The 15062-nt window shown below is 44.8% G+C and overlaps 1 protein-coding gene and 1 long non-coding RNA gene across 2 annotated transcripts in view; one reads left to right on the forward strand and one right to left on the reverse strand.

The window, feature by feature from the left end:
• Positions 1–14975, reverse strand: part of ARHGEF10L (Rho guanine nucleotide exchange factor 10 like) — a 234397-nt gene extending 219422 nt beyond the window's left edge. The window contains exon 1 of the mRNA XM_077151086.1: positions 14693–14975. The gene's annotated coding sequence lies outside the window, so the exon portion shown is untranslated. The remainder of the gene's footprint in view (positions 1–14692) is intronic.
• LOC143674839 (uncharacterized) lies at positions 13380–14966 on the forward strand. Its single transcript, XR_013171231.1, has 3 exons — positions 13380–13529; positions 14405–14566; positions 14794–14966. It is a non-coding gene; the product is annotated as an uncharacterized LOC143674839 (long non-coding RNA).
• Positions 14976–15062: the final 87 nt, after the last annotated feature.

Consider the following 15062-nt stretch of genomic DNA (forward strand, 5'->3'; position numbering starts at 1 on the left):
CTCTTATGATGTCTTTACATTTAAAGCCTACTTTGTCTAATATTGGTATAACTATTCCTGCTTTCTTTTGATTACAACTTGCAAGGAACATCTTTTTCCATCCTTTCACTTTCAATTTATTTGCATCCTTGGGTCTAAGACGAGTCTCTTGTAAACAGAATATAGATGGATCATATTTCTTGATCCATTCTGCCAATCTGTATCTTTTAATTGTAAGTTTAGTCCTTCCACATTCAAAGTTATTACTGCAAAAGCAGTTCTTGAATCCACCATCTTATCCTTTGGTTTTTATTTGTCAGATCTATATATTCTTTCCCCTTTTTCTCTTTTTATCCTTTAAGTTACCCTTACTGTACTCCCCAATTCTGTGCTGTCCTCCAGACTTCCCTCTCCTGTCTTTTTTTTTTTTTTCAACTGGCAGAACTCCCTTTAGTATTCCTTGTAGGGTCGGTCTCTTGCTGACAAATTCTTTCAGGATGTGTTTGTCTGTGAACCTTCCTCAGTCTTGAAGGACAATTTGGGTGGTGTATTAGTTAGGGTTCTCTAGAGAAACAGAATCAACAGGGAACCCTTGCAAATATAAAATTTATAAAAGTGTCTCACATGACCGCAGGAACGCAGAGTCCAAATCCACAGGGCAGGCTGTGAAGCCGACAACTCCGATGGAGGGTCTGGATGAACTCCGCAGGAGAGGCTCACCAGCCAAAGCAGGAATGGGGCCTGTCTCCTCTGAGTCCTCCTTAAAAGGCTTCCGGTGATTAGATTTAGCATCACTAATTGTAGAAGACACTCCCCTTTGGCTGATTACAAATGGAATCAGCTGTGGATGCAGCTGACATGATCATGATCTAATCCTAGGAAATGTCCTCATTGCAACAGACAGGCCAGTACTTGCCCAATCAGATAAAACAGCTACCACAACTTGCCCAAGTCGACACATGTCCCTAACCATGACAGTCCACCCCTTGTCAACTTGGCACCTATATATATATCACCTTAAACCATACTTAATTTCCAAATGAAAACAAATACACATTTTTTTCTTTTACCTGACAATACTCAACTGTCCTGCATATAACTGGAAATCCATTAAATCTCTCCAGAATAGGGTGCAAATCCTTAGGCAATATTCATTCTTAAACTTATATCATACAACTTAAACAGTATAACATGAACAAAACAGCATTACAGTCCTCGTTTCTGTAACTGATCACGTGGTTGAAGTTCATATTTATCACTACCTTCTTCCACTACCCATTCCATGTTCCCTTTCCCCTCAGCAAGCACTTCAGCTGGCCGTGGTTCTTTGCCTGGTGGGGTGACTCAACCCTTCATTCCTGAAGTTTCAGAGCCATTAGTAGTCCTGCCTGTACTGTGTTGTTGCAGTTTTCCATTGATTTTAATCACAGGGCATGGTAGTACTAATAGACGCCCTAGGGGATCTCCTATATTCCAAGAAAACTCTTCTTTACTCCATTATGTAGTTGCAGTTCTACTTCTTTCTGATAGTCAGGGTCAATTACCCCAGACAATAATGTAATCCCCTTCTTGGCTTGTTGATCCAGAGGCATAAGTAGCCCAAAGTGACCAGGTGGCAATCTTAACTTCCAGTTCAGTGGTATCATTATTGTTTCTCCTGGAGGAAGCACACCCCATTTTGGAACTAAAACCTGTAGACCAGCAGAACTCAGGGTAGCAGGGACAGGAAGCAAAAAATTTCCTAGTGGATCACTAGGGGTAATAGTGAGTGGTACCACTCCCATTTCCACCCCTTGGTTCCTGGATCCATGGATTCTGGCTATGGGAGAAACAGCACTATACAGCGGACACTGATTCCAAGCATACACAGCTTCCTGGAGAACATTACCCCAGCCTTTCAAGTTTTTGCCACCTAGTTGGCACCGTAATTGAGTTTTCAAAAGGCCATTCCACCATTCTATCAATCTAGCTGCTTCTGGATGATGGGGAACATGGTAAGACCAGAGAATTCCATGAACATGTGCCCATTTCCGCACTTCATTTGCTGTGAAGTGTGTTCCTTGATCCGAAGCAATGCTATGCGGAATACCATGACGATGGATAAGGCATTCTATAAGCCCACGGATGGTAGTTTTGGCAGAAGCATTGTGTGCAGGGAAAGCAAACCCATATCCAGAGTATGTGTCTATTCCAGTTAGAACAAATCACTGCCCTTTCCATGAAGGGAGTGGTCCAATGTAATCAACCTGCCACCATGTAGCTGGCTAGTCACCTCGGGGAATGGTGCCATATCGGGGGCTGAGTGTGGGTCTCTGCTGCTGGCAGATTGAGCACTCAGCAGTGGCTGTAGCCAGGTCAGCCTTGATGAGTGGAAGTCCATGTTGCTGAGCCCATGCATAACCTCCATCCCTACCACCATGACCACTTTGTTCATGAGCCCATTGGGCAATGACAGGAGTTGCTGGGGAAAGAGGCTGACTGGTATCCACAGAACGGGTCATCTTATCCACTTGATTATTAAAATCGTCCTCTGCTGAAGTCACCCTCTGGTGTGCATTCACATGGGACACAAATATCTTCATGTTTTTAGCCCACTCAGAAAGGTCTATCCACATACTTCTTCCCCAGACCTCTCTGTCACCAATTTTCCAATTATGGTCTTTCCAAGTCCCTGACCATCCAGCCAAACCATTAGCAACAGTCCATGAGTCAGTATACAAACGCACCTCTGGCCAGTTTTCCTTCCAAGCAAAATGAACAACCAGGTGCACTGCTCAAAGTTCTGCCCACTGGGAGGATTTCCCCTCACCACTGTCCTTCAAGGACACCCCAGAAAGAGGTTGTAATGCTGCAGCTGTCCACTTTCAGGTGGTACCTGCATATCGTGCTGAACCATCTGTAAACCAGGCCCGAGTTTTCTCTTCCTCAGTCAATTCACTGTAAGGAACTCCCCAAGAGGCCATAGCTCTGGTCTGGGAAAGAGAAGGTAATGTGGCAGCAGGAGTGGAAACCATTGGCATTTGTGCTACTTCTTCACGTAACTTACTTGTGCCTTCAGGACCTGCTCTGGCTCTATCTCGTATATACCATTTCCACTTTACAATAGAGTGCTGCTGTGCACGCCCAACTTTATGGCTTGGTGGGTCAGAAAACACCCAACTCATGATAGGCAACTCAGGTCTCATGGTAACTTGGTGGCCCATGGTTAAGCGTTTAGTCTCTACTAAGGCCCAGTAGCAGGCCAAAAGCTGTTTCTCAAAAGGAGAGTAGTTATCTGCAGCAGATGGTAAGGCTTTGCTCCAAAATCCTAAGGGTCTGCATTGTGATTCTCCCATAGGGACCTGCCAAAGGCTCCAGACAGCATCTCCATTTGCCACTGACACTTCCAGCACCATTGGATCTGCTGGATCATACGGCCCAAGTGGCAGAGCAGCTTGCACAGCAGCCTGGACCTGTCGCAGAGCCTCCTCTTGTTCAGGTTCCCACTCAAAATTAGCAGCTTTTCTGGTCACTCGATAAATGGGCCGGAGTAGTACACCCAAATGAGGGATATGTGGTCGCCAAAATCCAAAAAGACCAACTAGGCATTGTGCCTCTTTTTTGGTTGTGGGAGGGGCCAGATGCAGCAACTTATCCTTCACCTTAGAAGGGATATCTCGACATGCCCCACAGCACTGGACACCTAGAAATTTTACTGAGGTGGAAAGCCCCTGTATTTTTGTTGGATTTATCTCCCATCCTCTGACACGCAAATGCCTTACCAGTAAATCTAGAGTAGTTGCTACTTCTTGCTCACTAAGTCCAATCAACATGATATCATCAATATAATGGACCAGTGTGATGTCTTGTGGGAGGCAGAAATGATCAAGACTTCTGTGAACAAGATTATGACATAGGGCTGGAGAGTTGATATACCTCTGAGGTAGGACAGTGAAAGTATATTGCTGACCTTGCCAGCTGAAAGCAAACTGTTTCTGGTGGGCCTTACTAATAGCTATTGAGAAAAAAGCATTTGCCAGATCAATAGCTGCATACCAGGTACCAGGGGATGTATTGATTTGCTCAAGCAATGATACCACATTAGGAACAACAACTGCAATTGGAGTTACTACCTGGTTGAGCTTATGATAATCCACTGTCATTCTCCAAGACCCATCTGTTTTCTGCACAGGCCAAATATGAGAGTTGAACGGGGATGTGGTGGGAATCACCACCCCTGCATCTTTCAAGTCCTTTAGAGTGGCAGTAATCTCTGCAATCCCTCCAGGAATATGGTATTGCTTCTGATTTACTATTTTGCTATGTAGGGTCAGTTCTAGTGACTTCCACTTGGCCTTTCTCCCCATAATAGCCCTCACTGCACGAGTTAGAGAGCCAATGTGGGGAATTCTGCCAGTTGCTCAGTATGTCTATGCCAATTATACATTCCAGAACTGGGGAAATAACTACAGGATGGGTCCGGGGGCCCACTAGACCCACGGTGAGACGGACCTGAGCTAAAACTCCATTGACCACCTGGCCTCCATAAGCCCCCACTCTGACTGGTGGTCTAGAGTGACATGTTGGGTCCCCTGGAATTAATGTCACTTCTGAACCAGTGTCTAATAATCCTGATCATTTCCTTTTCCCCAATGCACAGTTACCCTGGTAAAAGGCCTTCGGTCTCCTTGGGGAAGACTTGGAGGAAGATTAACAGTACAAATTTGTGGCAGTGTAACAGGTTTCTCCCCCAAAGGGACGTGGCCTCCCCTTCATTCAGGGGGCTCTGGGTCTGTAAACTGTTTCAAGTCTGGAAATTGATTATGGGGCCGTGACTCTGTTTTTTGTAACTCAGGTTAGACTTCTGTTCACTTGGCCTAGAACTGTTTTGTTTATACAGCTCCAACAAGAATTTGGTAGACTGCCCTTCTATTGTATTTCTAGGCACCCCATGGTTTACTAGCCAATGCCACAAATCTCTGCGTGCCATATAATTTTGATGCCTTCTTTGAGTTTGCTGTCTATTATAATAGCCACGTCTACCCTGTCTTTGGTGATTTAGTGCTGCCACCTGGCTTCTGCCAACTCGGGATCCTGTCATCCCCACTGTGTTTAAGGATTCCAGCTCAGTGACAGCAGTCCCTACAGTAATATCTGACCTACAGAGAAGTGCAACCACAGAGCTCTTTAGGGATGATGGTGCCAGTCTCACAAATTTATTTCTCACTGTTCTGGTAAAAGATGCATCCTCTGGGCATTCCTGGGGTGTAAGAGCAGGCTTTGTATGATAAATCCACTCTAACATTCCAATCTCTCTAAGCCTCTGGATCCCCTCATCTACATTATACCAGGGAAGTTATGGCATTTCAACCTCAGGTAATGTTGGCCACCTTTTGATCCATGTTTCAACCAACCACCCAAACAAGCTGTTAACACCTTTTCTAACTGCTCGAGCTATAACATTGAATGCAGAATCTCTGCTTAGTGGGCTCATATCAATAAATTCAGCCTGATCCAGCCTTATATTCCTCCCACCATTATCCCACACCCTTAGAATCCATTGCCGCACATATTCCCCTGATTTCTGCCTATATAAATTGGAAAACTCACACAGATATTCTGGAGTATAATGTACCTCCTCATGTGTGACACTTTGTACCTCACCTTTAGGGGCCTGTTGGGACTTTAGCCTAGTTATAGGTCTAGAAGAAATGAGGGGTGGTGGGGGTGGGTCATGAAAAGAATTAGAAATATCTTCCAAGCCATTTGCTTCAGGGCCTTCATTTGCAGTTTCATCTGGTGAAACAGGATTAATAACTCTAGGGCTAATCCCTTCAGGAGGAGGTTAGGTGGCCAATTCCTCAAGGCAGGCTGGAGGTGGGGCGGCTATGTCCTCAGGGCAGACTATTACAGGGTTATCTAGAGAAGACTCAGCATGGCCTAGGGTTTCAACTTCGCCCCCAACATCATTATCAATCCATATGTCACCATCCCATTTTTCAGGGTCCCACTCCTTTCCAATCAATGCCCTCACTTTAACGGCAGACACCATGCAAGACTGAGATTTCAGTTTACGTTGTAAAGTTGCTACTCTAACAATAAGATTCTGAGTCTTATCTTCAGAGATCTCAAGTCTATGGCTATAGGAAATAAGATTTTCCTTCAGGATACTCATAGAAACGTCTACATCTTTCAGACGGCGCTTCTCGTTTGAAGCCTTAAGCCCATCCCTTTCACCCCTTAATGTAGCCAGTGTATCTAACAACAACCAACCAACGTCTCTATGACTCTTATTTCTACGAAACTCTGTAAAGGTGTCAAAAACATTATCCCCCAGAGTCTGGCTTCATACAAGCAAAGTATCAGGAGAATCGAATGATGATATTTTGACTATCTCCTTTGCCAACTCACTCCATGGATTGGGAGTGTCATTATGATTACAGGAATCAGAGTCCTTAGTGTCTCTGAGTCCAGTCAGAGTAGAAAACCATTCATAAAAACCCATTTTTAAGATTCTGTTTCTTAAGAACCCCACTCCTGGTACCAAGATGTATTAGTTAGGGTTCTCTAGAGAAACAGAATCAACAGGGAACACTTGCAAATATAAAATTTATAAAAGTATCTCACATGACCGCAGGAACACAGAGTCCAAATCCACAGGGTAGGCTGTGAAGCCGACGACTCCGATGGAGGGTCTGGATGAACTCCGCAGGAGAGGCTCACCAGCCGAAGCAGGAATGGGACCTGTCTCCTCTGAGTCCTCCTTAAAAGGCTTCCTGTGATTAGATTTATCATCACTAATTGTAGAAGACACTCCCCTTTGGCTGATTACAAATGGAATCAGCTGTGGATGCAGCTGACATGATCATGACCTAATCCTAGGAAATGTCCTCATTGCAACAGACAGGCCAGTACTTGCCCAATCAGATAAAGCAGCTACCACAACTTGCCCAAGTCAACACATGTCCCTAACCATGACAGGTGAGCACAGAATTTTTTTTTTTTTACATGGGCAGGCACCGGGAATCAAACCTGGGTCCTCTGGCATGGCAGGCGAGTATTCTTGCCTGCTGAGCCACCGTGGCCCAGGCACAGAATTCTTGACTGGAAGTCTTTCTCTTTTAGCATCTTAAATATATCACACCACTGCCTTCTAACCTCCATGGTGCCAGTTGAGTAGTCTGAACTCAGTCTTACGTGGTTTCCTTGTATGAAATAGATTGTTTTTCTCTTGCCACTTTCAGAATTTTCTGCTTCTCTTCAACTTTTAACAAGAATGTGTCTTGGAGTAGGCCTATTTGGATTTATTCTATTGGGGGTCATTGGGTTTCTTTGATTTGCATATTTATGTCTTTTATAAGGGTTGGGAAGTTTCCCCCCACTATCTACTCAACTAGACTTCCTAGCCCTTTACTCTTCTCTTCTCCTTCTGGGACACTGATGATTTTTACATTTGTGTGCTTCATGTTGTCCATCATTTCCCTGAGTTCCAATTCAAATTTCTCCATCTTTTCTGCCATTTGATATTTTGTGCATTCAAATTCAATTGTACTGTCCTCTAGTTTGTTTATTATTTCTTCTGCCTTTTCGAATCGGCTGTTGTGTGTCTTTAGTATATATTTTTATTTGGTCTACAGTATTTTCCATCTCTGTGATATCTGCTATTTTTTATAAATATCCTTTCAAATTCTTCTTTATACTTTTCTAGTGTCTTTTTAATATCCTTTATGTTATTAGCCAACCCACTGAATTTATTTAGTAGAGTTGTATGAACATCTTGGTTAGTTGTGCCAAAGTCTGTGTCTCCTCTGGTGTTTTAATTTGGTCATTAGACTGGTCCAGGTTATATCTGTCTTCATTGTGATATGCTCTATGATTTTCTGCTGACTTTGAGGCATTTAATTATCTTGATAGGATTACCTTGGAAGTTGATTTCCCTCAGTTGTCTAAGATTTTGTATTTGTGGGGCAGGTATTGGGCGGGGTGTGGGACATGGGATGGGGCTCAGTGGTGTGGTGGTAGGGGTGCAGGGGGACACAGAGGCAGGACATAGTGGAAAGCTGATCAAGGGGGTGTGGCTGTGTAGGTATGTGGGGTGTGGGGGAGTCAGGGTGTAGGTGAATGTATGTGCAGAGCATAGGGTGGTCAGGTTGCAGGGGTTGGGGGTGCTTGGGTCGGGGGCAGGCCCACAGACTGCATTGGGAGGGGTGGAGTATGGGTGTACAGGTAAGCAGGATGGGGGGATGGAGGTGCCTGTATGGAACACAAGATGGGCTGGGCACAGGGGTGGGGGATTGGGAAGTGTATGCTTGGGTCAGGTGCATGAGGCATGGGGTCAGGGCTGGGGGTTCGGGGCCTGGGTCACAGTTGGGGGGCAGCACATGTGGGTGTGTGGGCATGGGGAAATCAAGGGGCATGACTTGGTTTATTCCCTCATACCTGTCTGTCTGTCCATGCACTCCTGAGGGCTCTGGGCCTCTGTATGGAAAGGGGAGCAGCAATAAGCTCTTTGCACTAGTTGGATGGTTTCAATGAGCAGGCAAAGCTAGTTTACTGGCTTCCAGGTTCCCCAACGGAGCTCTGGGCTGCATTGCTGAGGAGACTGATATCCCAAGCTAGCTGCAGGGGCAGGCACTTAACTGGGCATGGCTTCTTGTCCCTGGTGGAATCCCAATGGAGCCCCCTCACCCAGTTCTCTGTGTCTTAATTCCTCAGCTTTTTCATCCAGGACCTCCCTATAGAATGTAGAAGACCCTCTCAGGTCATTTCAGCCCTGGAATTGCTGTCCTGGCCATTTTTCAGTCACTTCTCTAGCTGTTCCTTGGGGCAGGAATGAACTCAGACTCCTCTTGACTATATTTGAAATCTCTCAGCCACTGAAACTTTATCTCATTTCTCTCTTTCCCCTTTTGGTCAAGAACGCTTTCTCAATTCCATGAAGTCAGGGCTAGGGTCATCCCCGGGAGTCCTGTCCCACGTTGCCAAGAAGATTTACACCCCTGGGAGTCATGTCCCACATAGTGGGGAGGGCAGTGATTTCACCCGTGGAGCTGGCTTAGCGAGAGAGAGCATATCTTAGCAACAAATGAGATTCTCTGGGGGTCAGGGGTGATTTTTAGGCATAATTATAGGTAGGTTTAGCTTCCACTTTGCAGGAATAAGTTTCATGAAGGCAAGCCCCTAGATGAAGGGTCTATCCTATCAAATTGGCAGTCCCCAGCGCTTACAAGAATATCAGGTCTTCCCCAAGTGGGGGAGTTTAACATTTCCACCCTTTGCCCCAGTCCCTCAAGGGAACTTTGCAAATACTTTCTACTCTTCTAGAAGCCCAGCTAGCTCTGGGATTTATTGGGGTATCACACTAACCTGTACAAAACAACAAGATTTCATCTCCCATTCATAGTTCCATGTAAGTATGATATTCAAATAAGCTGACCATACAAGTAAAATTAGACAGTGTGCTACGAAAAATATAAATTTTGCACCAAATAAATATCTCTTCCTTTGGTCTCACACAGAAGTTGAAATTTTAAAATATAGTCAATATTCTTTACACTTAAGTCTGATCTACCTTAGTCCTACCCAGATCAGCTTCATTCATATCTGTAACTGAAGTCTGATCGCTTTTTCAGTGTTTTTAACAGTTGCTATGAGGGGTAATGTTGACTTTCATAGTTACAGAACCCTAGCTCTGAGTATCAGGTGTCACACAAATACCCAAAGTTCCAGGGAATGATCAGGTTATACACAAATTGCTCAGCCTCTTAGAATTTAGAAATAAATTACAACTCCTGAATAAATGTGACTGCTGTAAGAGTTTACAGTCTAGGACTCTTTACAATAGGCCCCAGCCTGATAACCCGTGCTCTCGACTACAATTCTCAGAGTATGCACATTGTAGTTAGTCCATATTAATGAAACATTATAATGTTTGCCTTTTTGCTTCTGGTTTATTTCACTCAATTACTGTCATCAGGGTTCATTCACCTAGTTGCATGCCTCATACAAAGGCTGTATTTTAAGATGGTGCCTCTGCTTTGAGACTCAAATCCCACAGGACCACATGTTATCCACTCCAAAGACACCCCCTCTGTTTCCAGCTTCAGAACTGAGACTTCTGTAGGGATAGCAAGGTAAAGGGTAAGAAGAAGGGGCTCCAGGAGAAGGGGACATTTAAGGAAATGAGGGAGGGCATGGAGAGAGGAGGCAGAGAGAGGGTTAGTAGGGGGCAGCTGACCAGGGTACAGGGAAGGCTTGAAGGGAGCCTCCAAAATCAATGATAATACATTTTTGCCTTCAAAAATAGACCAAAACATATGTGAATATTATGTTATTTTCTTTATATTATCATAGTTTACCTTTATATTGTTATTTTATATTATAGCTCAGTAAACAACAAAACATTGTCATTGTTGATTCACTAACAGGTTCTCAGTAAAGATGTACTAATGATTTCATAGTAGGAAAACTGAGGCACAAAGAGTGGGCTCTGCCACTACCTTGCCAACTTTCCCCAGAGAGGGTTGAACTAGAGAGGTGGCAGGAGGCTGTGTTGACCTAAAGACACACTTAAACTGCTGCTAAGGTTCTTTCAGATGGGAACAATGCTTTACAGTTGAGGAAGCCCTTTCAGTGCCCATTTAATGTGCAGCAGGAACTAGTGCCCCTACTTGAGACCTGAAGAGTCCATACCCTGGAGACGTGACAGTGGCCACTAGATAGTCCAGGCATATGACACTGTTGGAACTCACCATTGGTTTAATTTCTTCATTTTTCAAAAGGTGTTGCATGGCGCTGCTTGAAATGCAATGTTTCCTTGCCACCAGGCCACCTGCATATTAAATAAGTTGTACTACACTCCTTCTTGCCTTGTCATTAAACTTCCAAACAATGACATGACTCGACAGCTGCGCCCCAAAACCTTGGTTCTTCTTGTCCATTCAAACCCTCGTGTTCCTTTCAGCAGAAAGTCACCTGACCACAAGGCTCCTTTTCGTGATCAATGCTGGGTGAACATCTGTAAGTCCCGTGATTTGTCTGTCCTTTTGTTTCTTTCTCTAGTCTCAAAGCTATATATCCGTATCTCTCACCGACAAGGGAAAATGGCATCTCTGCAGAATATAGCTTTTATTTGCAAGCATGGATGAAGGATAGTTTTACAAATTGACCAGAGAGCTATTAGATTAGAATCCAATTCTACAAATTGTGGGTCTATCACTGTTCAGGAATGCAACTTGAATGCAAACATTTGTGCAGAATTAGGGGGGATGTTGGTTAGAAACTAAAATGCAGACTGTGATGAAATTGATTTCTATTTTGTTTTTCCTGGGTTTAAACATTTGGATTTAACTCCCAAGGTGTGTCAGTTTCCATTTCAAATTTCTTCTGGTCTTGCCTCTATTTCAGTAGGAATAGTGAGATTGGCCAGGGGCAAAATTGTGAAGTGGTTGTAGGTGCACTGGCTGTCAAGAGCTGGGCAGAGTAGAGGCTCAGTGAATATTTGTTGAATCTCCTTGATTCCTAGATTTCATTAGGCCAGCTAGGTGTGTCCTGATTGTCCTGCGTCCTGTACCTCCTGGAACTAGATCACAAACAGTGTCCGCACAGCATGAACAACGAAGCTTTCCTCGAGAAACGATGGTAGGAATTGGAGCAGCACTTATCAGACATAAAAAGCATTTGGGGAATATTGTTAAAAATGCAGATTCTGATTCGGTAGGTCTGGGACCAGGCCTGGGCGTCAGTGCTTCTAGCAAGTCCCCAGTGGACACAGATGCCACCAGTCTAGAGACCACACCAAGGTTTCTAGAACTTATCTGTTCAATACCTGGAACCACGCCAATGAGCTGTGTGACCTTACCGGTCGCAGAGCCTCACTGGGCTTCAGTTCTTCCTTTGGAAACTATTTCGGTTAAGAAACAGATATTGACAGCTCACAGCATTCAGGCTGTCCTGGGTGCTTACTAGAAAAACAAAGATGAATAAATCACAAGTGTAGCCCAAGAGGGGCTCATAGACTATAACCTTTGAGGGGCTCATTAGACTGTATAGGACTAGTGATAACATTTAAAGACCTTTTGGACTCCAAAATTTCATGACTCAGTGGCAGAAATAGTTATTGGATAGTCATCTCCCAGAAAACATCTCTCTCCAAATTCTGTAACACAGACATCCCTCCATCCAACAACAGTTCCCAGAATCAGGAACCACAATACCCCAAAGTAAACTCAAGAGAAATTTTTGTCCAAACTCTATCCCACCATTTTATCGATGGGAGAAACTGGAGCCCAGAAACAGAAAGCATGAGGCCCAGATCAAAGCACTGGTTTTCCAGCTGGCCTTTCAAAGGCAGTGCTGTCCAAAAGAAAGAGGAGAGCCACAAACTATTAAATCTGTAATTTTAATTTTTTTAGTAAAAAGAAACAGGTGAAATTCATTTTAATACATTATCCAACATATTCAAAATATCATCATTTCAGCATGTAATCAATATAAGCGAGATATCTGATTCTTTTTTTTAATTGTTACTAAGTCTTCGAAATCCAGTGTGTGTTTTATGCTTACAGAACGTCTCAGTCCAGACTAGCTCCATCAAGGTGCACATGTGGCTGGTGGCTGCCGTGTTCACAGTATCATCCTGTCCTGACCCAACCACACACCCCACATACCATTAGGCCAGTAGAATCATTCCATGATCAGTGGTTTCATTTTAAAAAACAGAGGTCCAGAAAATTAATCATCTGAGGGCGAGCATTCTGCGGCCAAATTGAATAGAATCACCCTTCTCAGAGGGACTTTAAATGCAGCCTAATCTAATTTGACATACGATTTCACCCAAAATCACTGAGACGAGACAGCCTGCCCGGCAATGGCAGGCTGGCAGCTGGGACCACATGTCCATAGTCAGCCCTGCGTGTGAAGTGCTCAGGGCAACCTTAGGCTCCTAGTAAATGCCAGAGAAATCTCAGCCACTTTCCTTGCCTTCCTGTCTCCAGGCTTGACACCTAAAACTCTTCTGCTCCCTGAGAAGTTGCTTAAAGCGAGATAAAATTCAGGGCCCGTTTTGTAAAAGGAAATGTCACTTCCAGCTTGCCTGGGTAGGTGCGCCTCGCTGGTGGTCTGTTACTTAAGCTGCAGCGCGACACACCTAACTGATGAATGCCTGCAGCACACCCATTTCGGCTGGGAGAGTCACACCGGCTTTCCCCAGGAGATTAGTGGTGCGGAATTGAGGCATGTCTTCGCAAAATTACTTTTGTCATCTGACAAGTAGGGCCAGTTCCTGGGTATTACACTTAAGGTGCTTTTCTCTGCTAGCGCGACCTCAAGAAAAACCAGTTTCAGGAGCACCACACCTAGGATCATATGATGCAATCTGATATTAGTGCCTCATTGCATCAGTGTTTCTGACGCATGTGTCTTTTACCCTGGCTGAAACCTAAAGGTATTACTGTCAGTACTGTTCCTAATTGGGCACACAGGGCCCTGGGAGAATAAACACCCAGCCAACCACGGCAGCCTGACAAGCATCAGCATACCATTTCCGGAAGGGGATCTGATGGCATATCAAGGTGAAATTATTTTCTGGTGGTTCTACTTATGTTTTATCTCAAAGTATCAAAGTTGAATACTTTGTTTTCAAAGTTTTTTTCCTAACTCGTTTTAAACGCAGGTCTTATTAAGGAGAGACTTTCAGAGGGGCTTCTATTCCTTGCCTTGACCTTTCTGAAAATCTCTGAAATTAACCAGTCGATTTCTCATTTCCAGAATTCTTTTACGTAAGTACTGTTGGCTCCCTGGACACACAGACTTTTAGCTTTGATCAAGTTGCTTAGATATTCGCTGCCTTCTCTATCCTGCTTCTTGCCGTAGAGACTAATGAAGAAATGAACTGCAAAAATCCTAGAACTTCCACCTTCAGGAAGTTGCCTAAAGAAGGCAGCATGTCTATGAAAAAAGGAAGCAGGTGAAAATCTTTGGTAGGAGACCAAGTGATTAAATTGAGATCTAATGTAGAAGGGGAGAAACTATAGAAGAAAGCAAGCCCCTCCCAATAAGCCAAGGAGTTCTAACAAAATCAATCCTGAAAGTGGCTTCCTAGTTCTCTGTTAGCTAGCCCCTGCCTACCTCTTCAGCCCTAGACACCTTGCTCTTTTTACCCCAGTCCCACTGGACATTTTTTTCCTCCCAGGAGGTATCTTCTCTCAAGATCCCTGGGTTTTGTGTGTTCTGTTCCCTCCAGCTCCTCTGGAATCCTCCTCTCCTTTTCAGCCGTGACGGGTCTTATTTGTCTTTCAAGTCTCTTAGCTTATCTTCCCACAGGACGGCCTTCCCTGACCCCTGAACTAGGCTGAATTCCATTGCGAACATGTTCCCACAGAAGAATCATTTTGTAACGCTTATCGCATTTGTAATCACTTGTTTAATTCTGTATCTTTCCCCTTAGACTATGTTCCACTAAAGAAGAAACCTTGTTCTCTCAGCCTGGAAGCCCCTCCCCCCCGCCAGCACTGTGTGTCTCGCGTACTTCGGGGCCTCAGTAAATATTTGTCAAAAAGATGAAAAATCTTCAACAGAACTAGCTTCCAGTGCATCGACGGCCCTCAAAGTAATTAATTCACTAGTATAGCAAACCTTTATGTAACTCTACCATGTAACAGAACCTTTGCTACTTACTGGGGACACCTCCACAAGCAAACAAAACATAGCTTCTCTTTGCACAGGAGAAACTTACTCAAATTGTATTCATCTCTCATTCCAATCACTCAAGTAGGGCTCGTTCCTTGTTGGCTGAGGCGTGAGTAAAAGTAACTATTTTCCGACGCGTGTCCTCAGGTGACCTGTCTAGACGTGCCTGGGAAAAACAACCTAACATTCTCCTAAGCCCCAAAGAAATCTCTGACGCGCAGGACACGCTGCTGGGAAGGCCCGGGGCGCGCTGCGAAGCAGGGGAAAGGCGCAGTACCCAGCACAGCGGAGCCCGGCGGCGTGGCACCCCACGCCCGGCGCAGGCTCGGGTGGGCTGGGCGGCCCGGCGGGCGGGGGCGGAGGCGGGGCGGGGTGTGGGTGGACGGTGCACGTGGTCCGCCGGCCCGCAGGGGGCG

The sequence above is a fragment of the Tamandua tetradactyla genome, chromosome 2, assembly GCF_023851605.1.
Source record: "Tamandua tetradactyla isolate mTamTet1 chromosome 2, mTamTet1.pri, whole genome shotgun sequence".
Classification (NCBI taxonomy): Eukaryota; Metazoa; Chordata; class Mammalia; order Pilosa; family Myrmecophagidae; genus Tamandua; species Tamandua tetradactyla.